The 15719-nt window shown below is 37.7% G+C and overlaps 1 protein-coding gene across 3 annotated transcripts in view; it reads right to left on the minus strand.

Annotated features, from left to right (window-relative positions):
• Positions 1–15719, minus strand: part of AATK (apoptosis associated tyrosine kinase) — a 230935-nt gene that overhangs the window by 178905 nt on the left and 36311 nt on the right. The gene's annotated exons all lie outside the window — the stretch shown is intronic.

Consider the following 15719-nt stretch of genomic DNA (forward strand, 5'->3'; position numbering starts at 1 on the left):
ACTAAGGATCCCAGGATTTAGAGCAGGACGGGCACCGTCCACCCAACCCCACACGTGACAAATATGGAAACTGAGGCCTAGAGAGGGCAATGGCTTGCCCCAAAGTCACAAGACAGTAACAAAAATAACTGACTTTTATAAAATAGTCCCTTAGAGAGCGAAGAGTGTTTTGTACACTTTTAAACCACCCCCACATACACACAGAAGCTATACCTAACATCCCTGTTATAGATAAAGAAACGGGAGGTCTGTAAAGTTAAATGATTCAGTAAACAAGCATTTATTAAGCATTTACTTTATGCAGCCAGGCACTGCTCAGCACTGAGGATACAAAGAAAAGAAAAGACATGATCCCTGCCTTCAAGATGCTCCCATTCTAATGAGATAGACAACACACCAAAAAAAAAATGAATATACAAAATCTATACAGTGTAAATGAAATGTGATTTCCGAAGGCAGGCTCCCTGCAGAAGAAGACTCCTCTGTTTGGCATCTGGAGCCTTTGACCACCTGGTTCCAGCTTAATTTTCCAGCCTTATTATATATAATCCTCATCTGCATGAACCCTGTGGTCCAGCCAAATTGGCCTTCTTGCTGTCCATCACACATGACATTCTACCTCTGGTCTTCCTGCCTAAACACAGCTTCTCCCCCATGCCTCCTCTTTCCCTTTGGACTTCTTGTTTAGCTTCCTTCCAAGGTAACTCAAGGGCCCGGTTCTGCAAGAGACCTTTCCTTGTCCCATCTGGCTGCTAAGACATCTCCTGCAAAATTACTTTGGACATAACTTTGTATCTATTTATATGCATACATAGTTTCCCTTCAATAGGACATAAACTGCTTCAGGGTGAAGATTTTCATTTTTATCTTGGTTTTATCCCCAATGCCTAGTACAGTGTCTGGACCATATGGCACATAAATGCCTCTTGGTTGATTGATTACTCATAATACCACAGCTAGGAAATGATCAGAGACCTGAACCCAGATCTGTTGGATCCTAAATCCAGCCCTATACTGCCTTGCCTTAATCCACTCTAGTTCCAGGAAAGGGGCAGACTGCTGGATCCATACATACCTTGCCATCCCCGGAAGCAGAGGGAAATCCAAAGGAGGAATTAGGAATGAGAGAGGATTTGAATTTCTTTCGGTCCAGCCAAACTGGCTTTCTCTCTGTTCTCTTATGATACTGAATCTCCCACATCTATGCCTTTGCACTGGCCATCCCCCATATCTGGAATGTAACTCTTCCTCTCAGATACAGCTCAGAATGAATGTAATGGAATACTATTGCACCATAAGAAATAATGAAGTAGACAGTGTCTCAGAGAAACTTGAGAAAGCTCATGTGAACTGAGGAGAGTAAAGTAAACAGAACCAGGTGAACAATGCCTATAATTACAACAACATTATAAAAATAACTTTGGAAGTTGAAAGAACTTTGAGCAATGCAATGAAAAATCATGATTCTAGAACACTGGTGATGGAGCATGATGCCTGCCTCCTAACAAAGGGACTTAGAATAATTATATATGTATGTATATACACATACACATATATTTCCATCTATGTTTATATCCATATTTAGATATTTAGATATAACCAACATGGGAATTTTTGGGAGAGCCTGGCCAAACGATTTGTTTTGGGGGCTTTTCCCCAAGTGGTGGGGGCAGGGTAATTAGGAAAGAAAATGTTTTTTTAATTGGAAAAAAAGAATTTATGTAAAATAAATGCTTCAGAAAAAGATGTACTTCAAATCGCCATCTTGACTTGAAACCTCTCCTAATCCCCTCTCCCCAACAGCTAGTGCCCTCCTTCCTCTAGTACCTTATATTAAACTACATTGTGTATATATGTTCAGGTAGTTCTAGAGAAACTTTTAATGCCATCATTTTCAAGTTTTTCTTATGGGAATAGAAAGCTTTAGGGGCCCTTACTAATGCCCTTCAGAAAGAATGAGTATTACACTGTACACACACACACACACACACACACACACACACACACACACACACACCCTACCTTTTCATCACTGGGTCCACTGCGATCTAATCCCTTCTCTCCAATCACACTGCTACAACCTGAATTCAGTTCCCCATAACCTTTCACCTAAATTACTGCAATAGCCCTGTTTTACATCTGTCCTCCTCACTGCTGCCAACGTAATTTCCTTAAGTGCAAATCTGACAATGAAACTCCTTTATTCAACCTATTCTAATAGCTTCCTATTGCCTATAGGACAAAATATAAACTCCTCTAATGTTCTGTCTCTCTTCACAACCCAACCCTAACCTACCTTTCCAGTCTCATTGAAGGAAGTTATTCTCCCTTCAACTCTGCCATCTACTCATGATGCTAATCTCCTACCTCTATGCCTTTTCACTGAATGTCATCACTACACTCCTGGGAAACGTTCCTTTGTTACCTCCACCTCAAAGAATGTCTTCCTTCAAGATACAGTTCAGGTATCATTTTCTACATGAAGCTTTTCCCATCCCCTCCAATTGCTAGTACTCTCTTAAACTACCTTATATTTAAATTATGTGTGTATAAACACATGTTTATACACATAATTAATGTCATAATTATACTATATACACACATATATACTTGTTGTTTGCCCCATTAGAATGTAAGCTTATTATGAGCAGGGATTTTTAATCTTTATAAAACACCCTTCCCCTAGTGCCTATAATTAACATACTCCTGGCACACAGGTACTTGGCCACAGCAATGGGGAATGGCCCTCTCTTCTCACTTTATAAAGCCCTGCCTTCCTCTTTCTAACCTAACTCAAAGTCACTTCATATTCTGTGGCCTAGTAGATGGGCCATTGAGCTGTGAAGCAGGAAACCTGAGCTTTAGACACAGCTCCACCATTAACTACCAATATGACCTTGGGCTTCTTCAGTTTCCTCAGCTGGGGATTGCAACCATCTGTTCTCCATGTCTAAATGGGATGCAAATGGGGGAAAACAAGATAGAAGGTTGAAAAGTACTTTGAAAAAAGAAAAGGAAAACATTATAGGAACACAAAGGAAGGCTGCATTCTATCATCCGTGCTTGGAAGCCTCCTGCATCTCATCAGTGTGCCTGCTTACAATTGCTTCCCCAAAACTCATCTGATCAAAGCAGACTGACCTATGACAGTCACATATGTGGCTCAGGAATCAGCAATGGCAAACACTGTTTTGGTGGTGAGGGCCTGCGTGCATCCTACTTCATGACTGACAACTTGAACTTGCCACAGCTAAAACAACTCATGCTCTTTGCAGCTGGTGGAAACAGAGGAATTCACTAGCAACCTTGTTTGCTCATGGCAAAATCTGCTTTGTTTCCAGTTCACCCATTTCTCTGCCAATTTGGTGCAATGACCCAGATGTGAGATCCGATTTTGAGTCTCTCCTCTGCCACTGACTACTTGTGTACTTTTGGACAAGTCATGTCTCCTTTTGGCATCTCATCAGTAAAATAAAAAGGGTGAAGGAGTAGATATCCAAGGTCCCAGGCAGATCTGGAGGTAGAAGGTACCTTAGAAATCACTTCATCTAACCCCCTCATGTTATAGATGAAAAGACTGAAGCTCAGAGATTAAGTGATTTACCTAAAGTCACATAGGTATTAAGTGGCAGGGCTGGGATTTGAACATTGTAACAGAATATGAGTCTCCGAGTCGTCTCTATTATCAGCCCTATTACTTCCAGCACCCCTCTTTGAGACCTGCCACTTAATTGCTTCCATTTCCCTGGCTCAGGGCTGGTCTTAGGAATAACAACCAACAATGCTTGCCATTGGGCAACTGGACTAACAGGACAAAGGGTCAGTTGTGGAATGAAGACAGCATGGATTTGAAGTCAAGAGGACCTGGCTCTGTAGCTCTGCTCCTTATAACTGTGTCAACTCATTTCACTTCCACAGGCCTTAGTCTTCTGTTCTGTAAAATGAGGATTGAATTAGATGTCCTCAGAAGTTCCTTCTAGATCTAAATCTCCCTTGTTCAGGCAAACCTTTGCCTCATCAGCCAGTAGAAAACAACTAAGAGAAACATTCCTATTGCTTGCCTTGACTCTGAAGCCTGGGCCCTCGCTGGCCAATAATTACACAGATTACTACAAAAAGGAAAAAGTGGAATTTGGAATTGTTACTATGTAAAAAGTATATTTGTACTGTAATAAGGATCAGCATTTCAAAGGAATTAGAGTGGGAAGGGGCTATAGAATAGTGGATTCCAAACTTTTTTTGATCATGTACCCTATCAGTAAACATTTTTACATACATGTATTATTGCATCAATATGTTACCTACATTACAAACATAAAATCCTCTGGCATTTAAAGCTTTTCACAACTTGACCCTCCACTCTAGCTTTTCAATCTTCTTACATCTTAATTCTTCCACACACATCCCCACGGGCACGCACATGATCCAGTGACACTGACCGGACACCTTGCTCTTCCTAGAACAAGATATTCTATCTCTACTCTGACCATTTTCACTAGCTCTTCCCCATGGCCTCTCATGGGTTTTCCTCATATCCCAGTTGAAGTGTCATCTTCTATGAGAAGTCTTTCCTAACACACCTTAATGCCAGCAAACTGCTCTCTCTTGATTATCTCCAGTTTATCCTGTTTCTATCTTGTCTGTATATGGTTGTTTTCTTGTTATTTCCCCCATTGGAATGTGAGCTCCTTGAAAGCAGGGACTGTCTATTGCCTTTCTTTGTGCCAACACTTGGCACAGTGCCTGACACATGGCAGGTGCTTAATAAATGCTAATATTGACTGACTATAAAAATACATGATATGGAAATTTTAAGAGGATGAGAAAAAAGGAAATAAACAATGAAATAATTTACTATCATGAAGAATGTTTTTTAAATTTTATTTCTTTTGTTCTGAACTTAAGAAATAAAACATGCATTTCCATAACATAGCAGAATAGAAATAAAAGATGATTGTACATGAAACTGCAAATCTATTATATACAACTTGCTATTCAACACATAATAAAGTTATCATGTAACTTACTTTTTTTTTATTCCCTTCCCCCCTACCCTACATATGGCTACCGTTAGGAACAAATATGTATGTGTGTGTATGTATGCATGTATGTATGTATGTGTGTATATATATATATATATGATATATATATATCCATGTTTGAAACCATTCTATACATATTTCTATTATTCATTTTTAAAGAGAATGATGTGATTGAATATGATCCACAATTTGTTTAAATCTTTGTCACTCTGATGTAGTAATTCAAAGGTCTAGACTCAGCAGCTTCCAATGTCCCTTCCAGCTCTAAATCTATGGTCCCATGCACAAAACTCTTTACAGAAGCACTTTCTTGCTTAGCTATTTTAACTTGTTATAAGAGAGGGGTTTTACCCACCTTGAGGTAAAGGAAAAATTACAAGTAGAGGTAATAGTGATTCCCAAAAAAACAAGTGGAAGAAAGAAAATATCAATGAGGCAGTTAAAGAAAATTCATAAACTGGGTCACATTGTATGTAATGAGGTTCACAGATTCATACGCAATCCCCTCTTTCTATTCTTCATACATGGAAATGTTGATCAATCCAATAAACATATATTAAGCACTTCCTATAGACAGTCCTTGCCCTCAAGGACCTTACAATATAACAGGGAAGAGGCAATATGCAAACAAATACATAGAAAACAAGATATGTTCACGTTTGTTTTTGTCAAGTAAAATAAAAAATTAAGGAAAAGAAAGAAGGAAATTCAATTTTCAAGTTGTGCAGTCTTTTAAATAAGTGACATGGTTACTTTATTTTCTGTAGCAAACATTTAGTTTTTAAAAGTCTTGCTAATTGTGATGGTTTCATACTATCATTTGCCAAAATGCCAAGGCACAATATACATTTGTTGATTGATTTCTACACTTGAGAATTCTGAATTTGGGGTCCTACTTCTTGCCAGATCTGATTAGATGCTCACTGTTTTTATCTTGCCATGTGGCTAGTGAAGAGCTTGTACTGGAAATGGAAAAATCAACTCTTCCATTTTCTTGTTGTTCAATTGGGCTTACACTATCATCGTCAATCTTCAGTGTCTTTGTCCAAATTTTTTAAAGTTACTTGAACATTTGAGGAGGAGGAGTTTCATTAAAATCAAATAATAAAATCTATAAATCTGCTCAACCAGCACATAAACTGCAATATGTCACAAAATATGACAAAAATCAAATGAATAAGGATTCCGCCGTCAACCCCTCCTTGTGGCAGGATTCCCACTGATCCCTTAGGATACATCAGATATTATGATTGACATGTGACCAATGGACATACAAATGAATTGAGGGTGACAAAGTCAAGCTGCATATTATATAAGTAAAACATACCTTTTTTTAAACTAAATATAAAAATTCCAACTATTCCAATGGCTCTTTTGATTCATCAACCAACAATCACTTATTAAATGCCTACTTTGTGTCTGGTGCAGTGCTATAAGCTGAGGCTATAAGAACAAAGAATTAAACAGTACTTACTCTCAAAGAGCTTACAATGTAACAAGGGGCAAGAAGTACGTGTATAAATACATAGGGATAAGAGTAGAGACTGAACCTGTGCTTTTATCAGTATAGGAAATTCCTACATGAGGAAAGGTCAGTATCTTCTCTGTAACTTACAGTCTTGGAGGCAGAGATGCTTAGACCACTGAGAGGCTAAATGACTGCTGGAGATCACAGTCAGCATCCATCAGAGAATTTGAACCTCGCCAGGAATTCCTGGCCCCAAGATTGGCTCTCTGTCCACTATTCATGCTGCCTCGGTGCACATGCTCATGCAGAATAAATATAAAAATAATATATGTAATGTATGTATAATATATTAGGCTAGGTGGCACAGTGGATAGAGTTTTGGTCCTGGAGTCAAGAAGTCATCTTCCAGAGTTTGAATCTAGCCTTAAACACTTACTAGCTGTGTGACCCTGGGCAAGTCATTTAACTCTGCTTCAGTTTCCTCATCTGTAAAATGAGCTAGAAAAGGAAATGGCAAACCACCACAGTATCTCTGCCAAGAAAACCCCAAATAGGGTCATGACTGAAAAACGACTGAACAACAAATATAAAGATAACGCATACAAATAAATAAAAGGTAGTGAAATACAAAGGGATCAGGAAAGACTTTACACAGAAATTGTTTTTGAGCTTTCGAGGTTTTTGTCTTAAAGAAAGCCAGAAGTAGAAAAAAAATAGAATACACTCTAGGCATGGAGGATAACCAGTACAAAGGCACAGAGACAGGAGATGGAAAGGCATATGTGAACAACTGAGGCCAGTTTGGCTGGATAAAAGAGTGTGGGAGATGGAGTCAAATACAAGGCTGGAAAGATAATGGAAGCCCAGTTGTGAAGGTGTTTAAAAGCTAAACAGATAAGTCAGCATTTTATTTCAGGGGCAATTGATAGCCACTGAAGTTTAGTAAGTGTGAGAGTGATGGATGGTCAGATCTTCATGTAAGAAACACTTTGAGGGCAGCTAGGTGGCGCAGTGGATAGAGCACTGGCTCTGGTGTCAGGAGGACCTGAGTTCAAATCCAGACTCAGACACATAACACTCACTAGCTGTGTAACTCTGGGGAAGTCATTTAACCCCAATTGCCTCAGCAAAAAAACCTAAAAAACAAGAAAACAAAAATCTTTGGCAACAGTATCATAAAGGATGAACTCGAGCGAGGAGAGATTTGCACCAGGGAATGATCTAAGTACAAGGTGATGAGGACCTAAACTAAAGTGGTGGCTGATTGAGTAGGGAGAAAGAATTGAATGCCAGAGATGTTGCAGAGGTAGACAGGACAAGATTTAGCAAATGACTGGACATGTGCGGTGAGGAAGAATGAGGAGTTTGGATTAATGCTTGTATTATGAACCTGGGAGACCAGAAGAATGGTTGTGCCTTCAATAGAAATAGGTAAAGTTGCTTCTTTTTTGGATTGTTAAGTTTGAGATGTCCAACAGGCAAACTGGTTGTACAAACCTATGTTCAGGTAACTGATTAGGGTTGGAGATAGAGATCTAGGAGTCTTCTACATAGATACCATGATTAAACTCCTGGGACTGAAGGAAGAACCAAGAGAAGAGAGCCTAGGAAAGAACCATGAATTAACACCCACAGTTAAAAGGTGTGATGTAGATGATAAGCTAGCAAAGAGAGCTGAGGAGTGGTTGGACCAGTAGAAAGAATAATTAGAGAAGAGAGAACAGTGTCATGAAAACTGAGAGGGATAGAATATCTAGTAAGAAGGGTATTCAATAGTGTCAAACGCAGCAAATCAATTGAGAAGGATGAGAAGGATTGAAAAAAAAAACTCCATCAGATTCAGCAATAAGGAGATCACTGGGTAACTCTGGAATGGATTGTGAAGGGTTGACCATTAATTGAAGGGAGATAGAATGGGAACAATAAGTATGGGAAGCTTTTTTCTAGGAGTCTGGCTAAGAAAGAGAGGGGAGATATAGGATGGTAGGGCCTAGAGAAGGTCTTTTGTTTTTAAAGAATGGGGGAAAAACCTTGGTATGTTTAAAGATGATAGGGAAGGAACCAATAGGGAGAGGCTGAAGATTCCAGAAGAGGGATAATTAATGTTGAAATCTGTTAGAGAAAATGGGAGAGGATAGGATCAATAGTTACAGTGATTAGCTTTCCTAAGAAGAACAATAGGTCCATATCTTTGTCAGAGACTTTGAGAAAAAATAGGATTAAGTGAGAAACAATATCTAGGCATTTTAAGATGAGATGAGGAAGTTCAAGTTCAATGGCCATCCCTTAATAAACAAGCACATCAAGGAAAACAAATTCATGAGCACTGGACATGTCTGAAACTCGTGTCTTACCTCTAGTCTACATCGTTTTGTCAATAGAGACTCTTCTAAAGTCATGATTGAGCACTTTATTGATTAAAGTTTTTATGTCTTTCAGAATGGTTTTCCTTTATATTACTATAGATGAAGTAAACATGGTTTTCTCACTTCACTCTGCACCAGTTCAAAGAAGTTTTCGCAGGTTATCTTAACCTACCACAGTCAAGATTTCTTATATCACAATTATTTTCTATTACATTCATATGCAGCCAGGTCCCAACTACTGTAAATATGAAACCCTGTGAAGTGTTTGCATTATTCAAATTTACACTATTCAGAGTTATAATTATATGCAAAATACAGTAATTGGTTCCAGCCCAGTGGAAATATGCAGTAAAAAATGTTAAAATAAATTCTTATCTGTTTCTTAATGTAATGTAACAGCAAAAGATAAGTAAAAATGTATTTCTGATTCAAGTTTATGACAAATTACGATAGCAGTTATAGAAAGAAAAAATTTTAAATTACTGAATGTTATATCTAAAAATCATATACTGATGACCTACCAAAACATCATTTTTGTCATTTAAAATATTTTAGCAGCATAGACTGAACTGTCTCTTCTTTCTCCAAATCTTTATACAAATGCTAGAAGGTACAGAGAGCTTTAGTCCCATATCAGTGAATTTGTGTGTTCACATTCTCATACAATGAACCAAGTCTTATTAGATAACCTGGAGCATTATCTAAAATCAGTAATGCTTTAGGTGCAATGTTGTCCTTACAATATTTTTTTAGCATCTGGGCTAAGATAACTTGAAAAACAGTCTTTGGTCTCCCAGGTTTCTTATTTGGCCATCAAAGAACTAGAACCAATCAATGGCTGTAACCTCTTAACTTAAAAATTTCCTTATGCATTACCTATCAATAAAAATGTTAGGCTACCCTTAGACAATTTAAATCTGTATTTAGTTTTTTCTTTCTCAGAAATGTAAGTTATGAAAGGAACCCTTTTCACAGTAAGCCTCTTTCATAAACATTAAAAATTTGTTGCTCAGTGTATCCACCTTCTTTGACTATTTTCTTCAAAACATTGAGACATGTAACTGTTATGTCCTCATTTGCACTGTCTGCTTCTCCAGTAATTTTAACAATATGCAACTGAATTCAGTTTTTAAAGCAATCGAACCAACCAAGGTTTGCAGTAAAAGTTTCTTCCCTATCCATTTCATTTCCATTCTCTTACATTGCCTTAAACAAACGTGAAATTTTTGTCTGAATAGCTGCTCTGCTGAGACACGTGTTTTTGATTGCAATCTTCAATCCGTACAACTAAAAGACATTCCATTTCTAACACATAACACTTCTACTCCTTGTAGTTGTTTGCAAACCACAAAACAATGATGTAACTTTAACTTTTTAAAAATTGCATATTTTACAATATTTTGTCCCACAGATTCAGGCATTCTAATATTTTATCTGATTTTTTAGTTACTATGTCATTCAATTACATCAAATTTTTTGTTCTCATGTAGTAACAAGCCTCTTCTTCTCTTTTGCACTGGCAGTGTTTCCATCTGAAGTATTTTCTCTTGTCCATTTTGTTAACGACTTCTAAAAATAATGCGACTGTTGTAACACGTGCCGCAGCACATTATATCCACATGCAGCAACAGATAAGCACAGACTAACAATATAGTGATATGTTAAAATCATCAACTAGCACATGCTGCACAATCGAATTCTGGCTCGCATTAAATCTGACCTGGTATCATTTTATCATTTGCACTAAACTGAATTTCACATTATTCAAATTCACATTAATCTGAACCGACCTGGACTGAGCTTGTGCTGTTGATATGTGGCGCAGTGGGCTGGCAGTATAAGGGACCCCACCACTTACGCCCCTGGCAGGAGTGCCTAGAATTTCTTTGGCCATTCCTCAATTAATGGGTCCCAATTTTTTGTACCTCCAGGTCTTTTTCTTGACTTGTTGTCTTTGACCTCTTTAAGGACAGACTCCTAGCAATGGTATCACCAGGTCATTTGGACATAGTTTCAAATTGTTTTTCAGAATGTTTGGACTAATTCACAGCACCACCTTCACATCAGTGTGCCTGTATACCCACAGTCCCTCCAACAATTAGCGTTCTTGTCATCTTTGCCAACTTGGTGGGTTCCTATGCTCTTTGTCTAAACCATACTACCTCCCTCAGGAAGGAAGGAATCCATTCCCCAGATACCTGACGAATGACAGGAGAATTCAAACTTTGAATTTAAATTTGCCTAATAATTCACAAAATAAGTAATTCACATGGTAAATATCCATTATTGATGATGTACCAAGCATACATGTTCTATTCAGGACAGCTTCCAAACTACCTTCAACTCTACTCTTCAATGCTAGGTTTATAAATAGGGTGGAATGGGCTGCTAGAGTCAATAGAGGCCTGTGAGTTGAGCTGCAGACCTCTCTTCTGCCAAAAATAAAAGTCAACTCCAACCTTTCTCTGATGTGGATAAATATTTAATTAGCATGGTAACATCCTCCTCCTTTGCATCAGAAAGGCAAGGGAGGTAAACAAGGTTACCTTTGAGAATAAGGGAAGGTCTGCTGAATAAGACATACAATTTTTGGACACAGTTAATGTGGGAATTTGTTTTGCTTGACTATGCAATTTGATCTAAGGGCCTTTTTTTGTTTGTTTACAAATGGGGAGGGGGCATGAAAGGGGGAGTAGGGAATGGGGCAGGGGGAAAAAAGAAAGAAAGAAAGAAAGAAAGAAAGAAAGAAAGAAGAAAAGAAAGAAAGAAAGAAAGAAAGAAAGAAGAAAGAAAGAAAGAAAGAAAGAAAGAAAGAAAGAAAGAAAGAAAGAAAGAAAGAAAGAAAGAAAGAAAGAAAGAAAGAAAGAAAGAAAGAAAGAAAGAAAGAAAGAAAGAAAAGAGTTATTGAGGCATCTATTTTTTTAATTCAGTGAACAGAAGGAAGACCAGAAAGAAGGCCAGACAAGCAGAGACAAGCTTTGAAAGCTACAAGTTGAACATATATATTTAAAATATATAATAAATATGTGTGTGTATATATGTATATATGTATGAATTTAAGAAGAAAAGCACATAATAGAGACTGACAGTCTCATGTATAATCCTATATGTGGAAATGCCCATTTTATTCAGTGTTTGATAAGTTCAGAATAAAAAGAATGTAAATACTTACAATAAAAGAGAAAGAATAAGTAAGGTCAAATATTTATTGATGATATTAAGCACAAAAAGTGCTGGATTTGGAGTCAGAGGAACTCAAAGGACCAGCTGTCTTTATCGATAACAAGATGCATGATTGTGGATAGGTGGCTTCCACTCTCTGGGTCTCATCTGTAAAATAAAGGAATCAGATAATCCCAAGGACCCTTCCAGTTCTAAATATACAATCCAATGTTCCTCCAATTGATAACCATAATTTAAAGAAAATATAGTTGCTGTGGTTGTTATTTTTAAACTCCAAACCAGTTACACATACTTCAGCTTTCCTTTCCCTCTACTTCATCCACATATATTCTGATATAGGGAAATCTCTGATGGGGTCATTAGGATTGGAGAAAAGGAAGTCCATGTGACTCAGAAGCACTAAATATGAGGATCAATTTACAATAGCAGCATTACAATGAATTTTCATAGAATTTGCAGAGCAAGAAGGGATGCTCAAAAGTCAGCCAGTAGGAGTGGGGTGAGGAGTAGAGCCAAGATGGTAGAGTAAAGGGAGTGACTTGCCTGAGCTCTCCCAAATTCCCCTCCAAACAACTTTAAAATAAAGCCTCAGAATGAGTTCTGGAGCCACAGAACCAACAAAAAGACAGAGTGAAACAATTTTCCAGCCCAAGACAACTTAGGTTGGCAGGAAATTCTATCTCACTGGAGTAAGAGTAGAGCACAGTCCAGCACAGACTGCACCACAGCAAGCCAGCAGATCTTGAGGGTGACTGAATCTGCAGTGGTAGCTCAACCCACAGATGGTAAGGAGGTCAAACAACTGGTTAGAAGACCCTTTGCTGGCACTGGGTGCAGGACTCTGTTGCACTGCCTATAGGGGTTCCTGGTCAGAATCCCAGAGTGAGGAGGAGCACTAGCAGGACCCTGGAAAGAGTGGAAAACAATGCTTGTGATCACTCACAGACCAGAGCACAAACCAGGAGAGCAGTGACCACACCTCTCCTTACACCATACCACCTTGGAAGAACCAAAAACTTACAGTTCCCTAGAACTAACTCTGAAAAAAGCAGCACTGAAGCTTAGGATAGTTGCCCCTCCACCCCAGGAAAAGAACTCAACTTTAACATAAAGTTAAAGGTCAAGAAATAGGCTGGGAAAATGAGCAAACAACAACAACAACAACAAAAAGAACCTGACCAAATAAAGTTATTATGGTAACAGGGAGGATCAAAACACAGACTCAGAAGAAAACAAAGTCAATACAGCTACATCCAAATTAAAATGTGAATTGGTCTCAGGCCCAAAAAGAATTCATGGAAGAGCTCAAAAATAGTTTTAAAAATCAAATAAGAGAGGTAGAGGAAAATTTGGGAAAAGAAATAAGAATGATCTAAGGAAATCATGAAAAAAATGAGTCAACAGCTTGGTAAAGGAAGCATAAAAAAAATACTGCTGAAAATAACACCTTAAAAAACAGAATAGGACAAACAGTAAAAGAGGCACAAAAAATCCACTGAGAAGAACTCCTTAAAAAGCAGAATTGGCCAAATGGAAAAGGAGGTACAAAAAAGCTCACTGAAAAAAAATTCCTCAAAAATTAGAATTGGGCAAGTTCTGGTTATCAATTAGAGGAACACTGAGTGTATATTTAGTTAGAGCTGGAAGGGTCCTTGGGATCATCTGATTCCCTTACTTTATAGATGAGGCCCAGAGAGGGAAAGCCATCTGTCCATAAGACATGAAGAAACAATAAAACAAAATCAAAAGAATGAAAAAATAAAAGAAAATATGAAATACCTCATTGGAAAAACAACTGATCTGGAAAATAGATGTAGGAGAGAGAATTTAAGAACTATATTAGACTACCAGTAAGCCACGATCAAAAAAACAGCCCAGATATAATTCAAAAAGTTATCAAGGAAAACTGCCTTGATATCCTAGAACCAGAAAATAAAACAGAAATTGAAAGAATCCACCAATCACCTCCTAAAAACTCCCAAGGATATTACAGCCAAATTCCAGAGCTTCCAGGTCAAAGAGAAAATATTGCAAGCAGCCAGAAAGAAACTATTCAAATCCAAAGAAACAATTCACAGTTAGGATAACACAAGAGTTAGCAGCTTCTACCTTCAAGGATCAAAGGGCTTAGATATGATATTCTGGAGAGCAAAGGATTACAACCAAGAATAACCTGCCCAGCAAAACTGAGTATAATCTTTCAAGGGAAAAAAATAGATATTTAATGAAATAGAGAACTTTTAAGCATTCCTGATGAAAAGACTGCAGTTAATTAGAAAATTTAACTTTCAAATAAAAGACTCAAGAGAAGCATAAAAAGGTGAATAGGAAAGAGAAATCATAAGAGATTCAATATGGTTAAACTGTTTACATTCCTACATGGGAAGATGATACCTGTAACTTATTAGGGCAGTTAGAATTTGTATATATAGTCAGAAGACACGAATGTGAGTTGACTATGATGGGATAATATTTTTAAAAAATAGAATTAAGGGATAAGAAAGAGGGATGCACTGGGAGAAGGGGGAAGGGAGAGATAGGTAAATTATCTCAAATAAAAAAGGCACAAAAGAACTTTTACAGTGGAGGGGAAGGTGGAGGATATGGTGGATAACACTTGAACCTTACTCTTATCAGAAATAGCTTAAAGACTCAGTTGTATATGGAAATATATCTTAACTACAGGGAAGTAGGAGGGGAAGGTTACAAGGAGCATGACTGATAGGAAGGAGGGTAGACTAGGGGAAGAGGTGATCAGAAGCAAAACACTTTTGAGGACTGACAGGGTGCAAGTAAAGGGAGGGGAGGGAGGGAGAGGGAGTGAGAAAGAAAAGAAAGGAAGGAAAGAAGGAAGAAAGAAAGGAAGGAAGGAAAGAAGGAAGGAAGGAAGGAAGGAAGGAAGGAAGGAAGGAAGGAAGGAAGGAAGGAAGGAAGGAAGGAAGGAAGGAAGGAAGGAAGGAAGGAAGGGAGGGAAAATAGGATGGACAAAAATATATAATAATCATAACTGTGAAAAAAATTTTGCAGCAAGTTTCTCTGATAAAGGCCTTATTTATCAAATACATAGGGAACTGAGTCAAATTTATAAGAAAACAAGTAATTCCCTAACTGAAAAATGGTCAAAGGATATGAACAAGCGGTCTTCAGGCAAAGTTACATACTCATGTGAAAAAAAATGTTCTAAATCACTACTGATTAGAGAAATGCAAATTAAAACAACTTTGAATTACCATCTCACACCTATCAGATTAGCTAATGTGACAGAAAAATAAAATGATAAATGTTGGAGAGGATACAGGAAAATAAGAATATTAAAGCACTGTTGGAGTGCTTTAATCAGTTAAATCAATTGTGAACTGATTTAACCATTCTGGAGAGCAATTTGGAAGCATTCCCAACGGGTTATAAACTTGTGCATACCCTTTGACCCAGCAATACCACTACTAGACCTGTATTCCAAAGATACATAAAAAAAAGAAAAGAACCTATATGTATGAAAATACTTATAGCAGTTCTCCTTGTGGTGGCAAGGAATTGGAAATTGAGAGGGTTCTCTTCAATTGAGGAATGGCTGAACAAATTGTAGTATATGATTGTGATGGAATATTATTATGCTATAAGAAATGATAAGCAGGTAGGTGGCGCAGTGGATAGAGCTGT

This window comes from Phascolarctos cinereus, unplaced genomic scaffold (assembly GCF_003287225.1).
Source record: "Phascolarctos cinereus isolate Bilbo 61053 unplaced genomic scaffold, phaCin_HiC Scaffold_5;HRSCAF=322, whole genome shotgun sequence".
NCBI classification, from domain to species: domain Eukaryota; kingdom Metazoa; phylum Chordata; class Mammalia; order Diprotodontia; family Phascolarctidae; genus Phascolarctos; species Phascolarctos cinereus.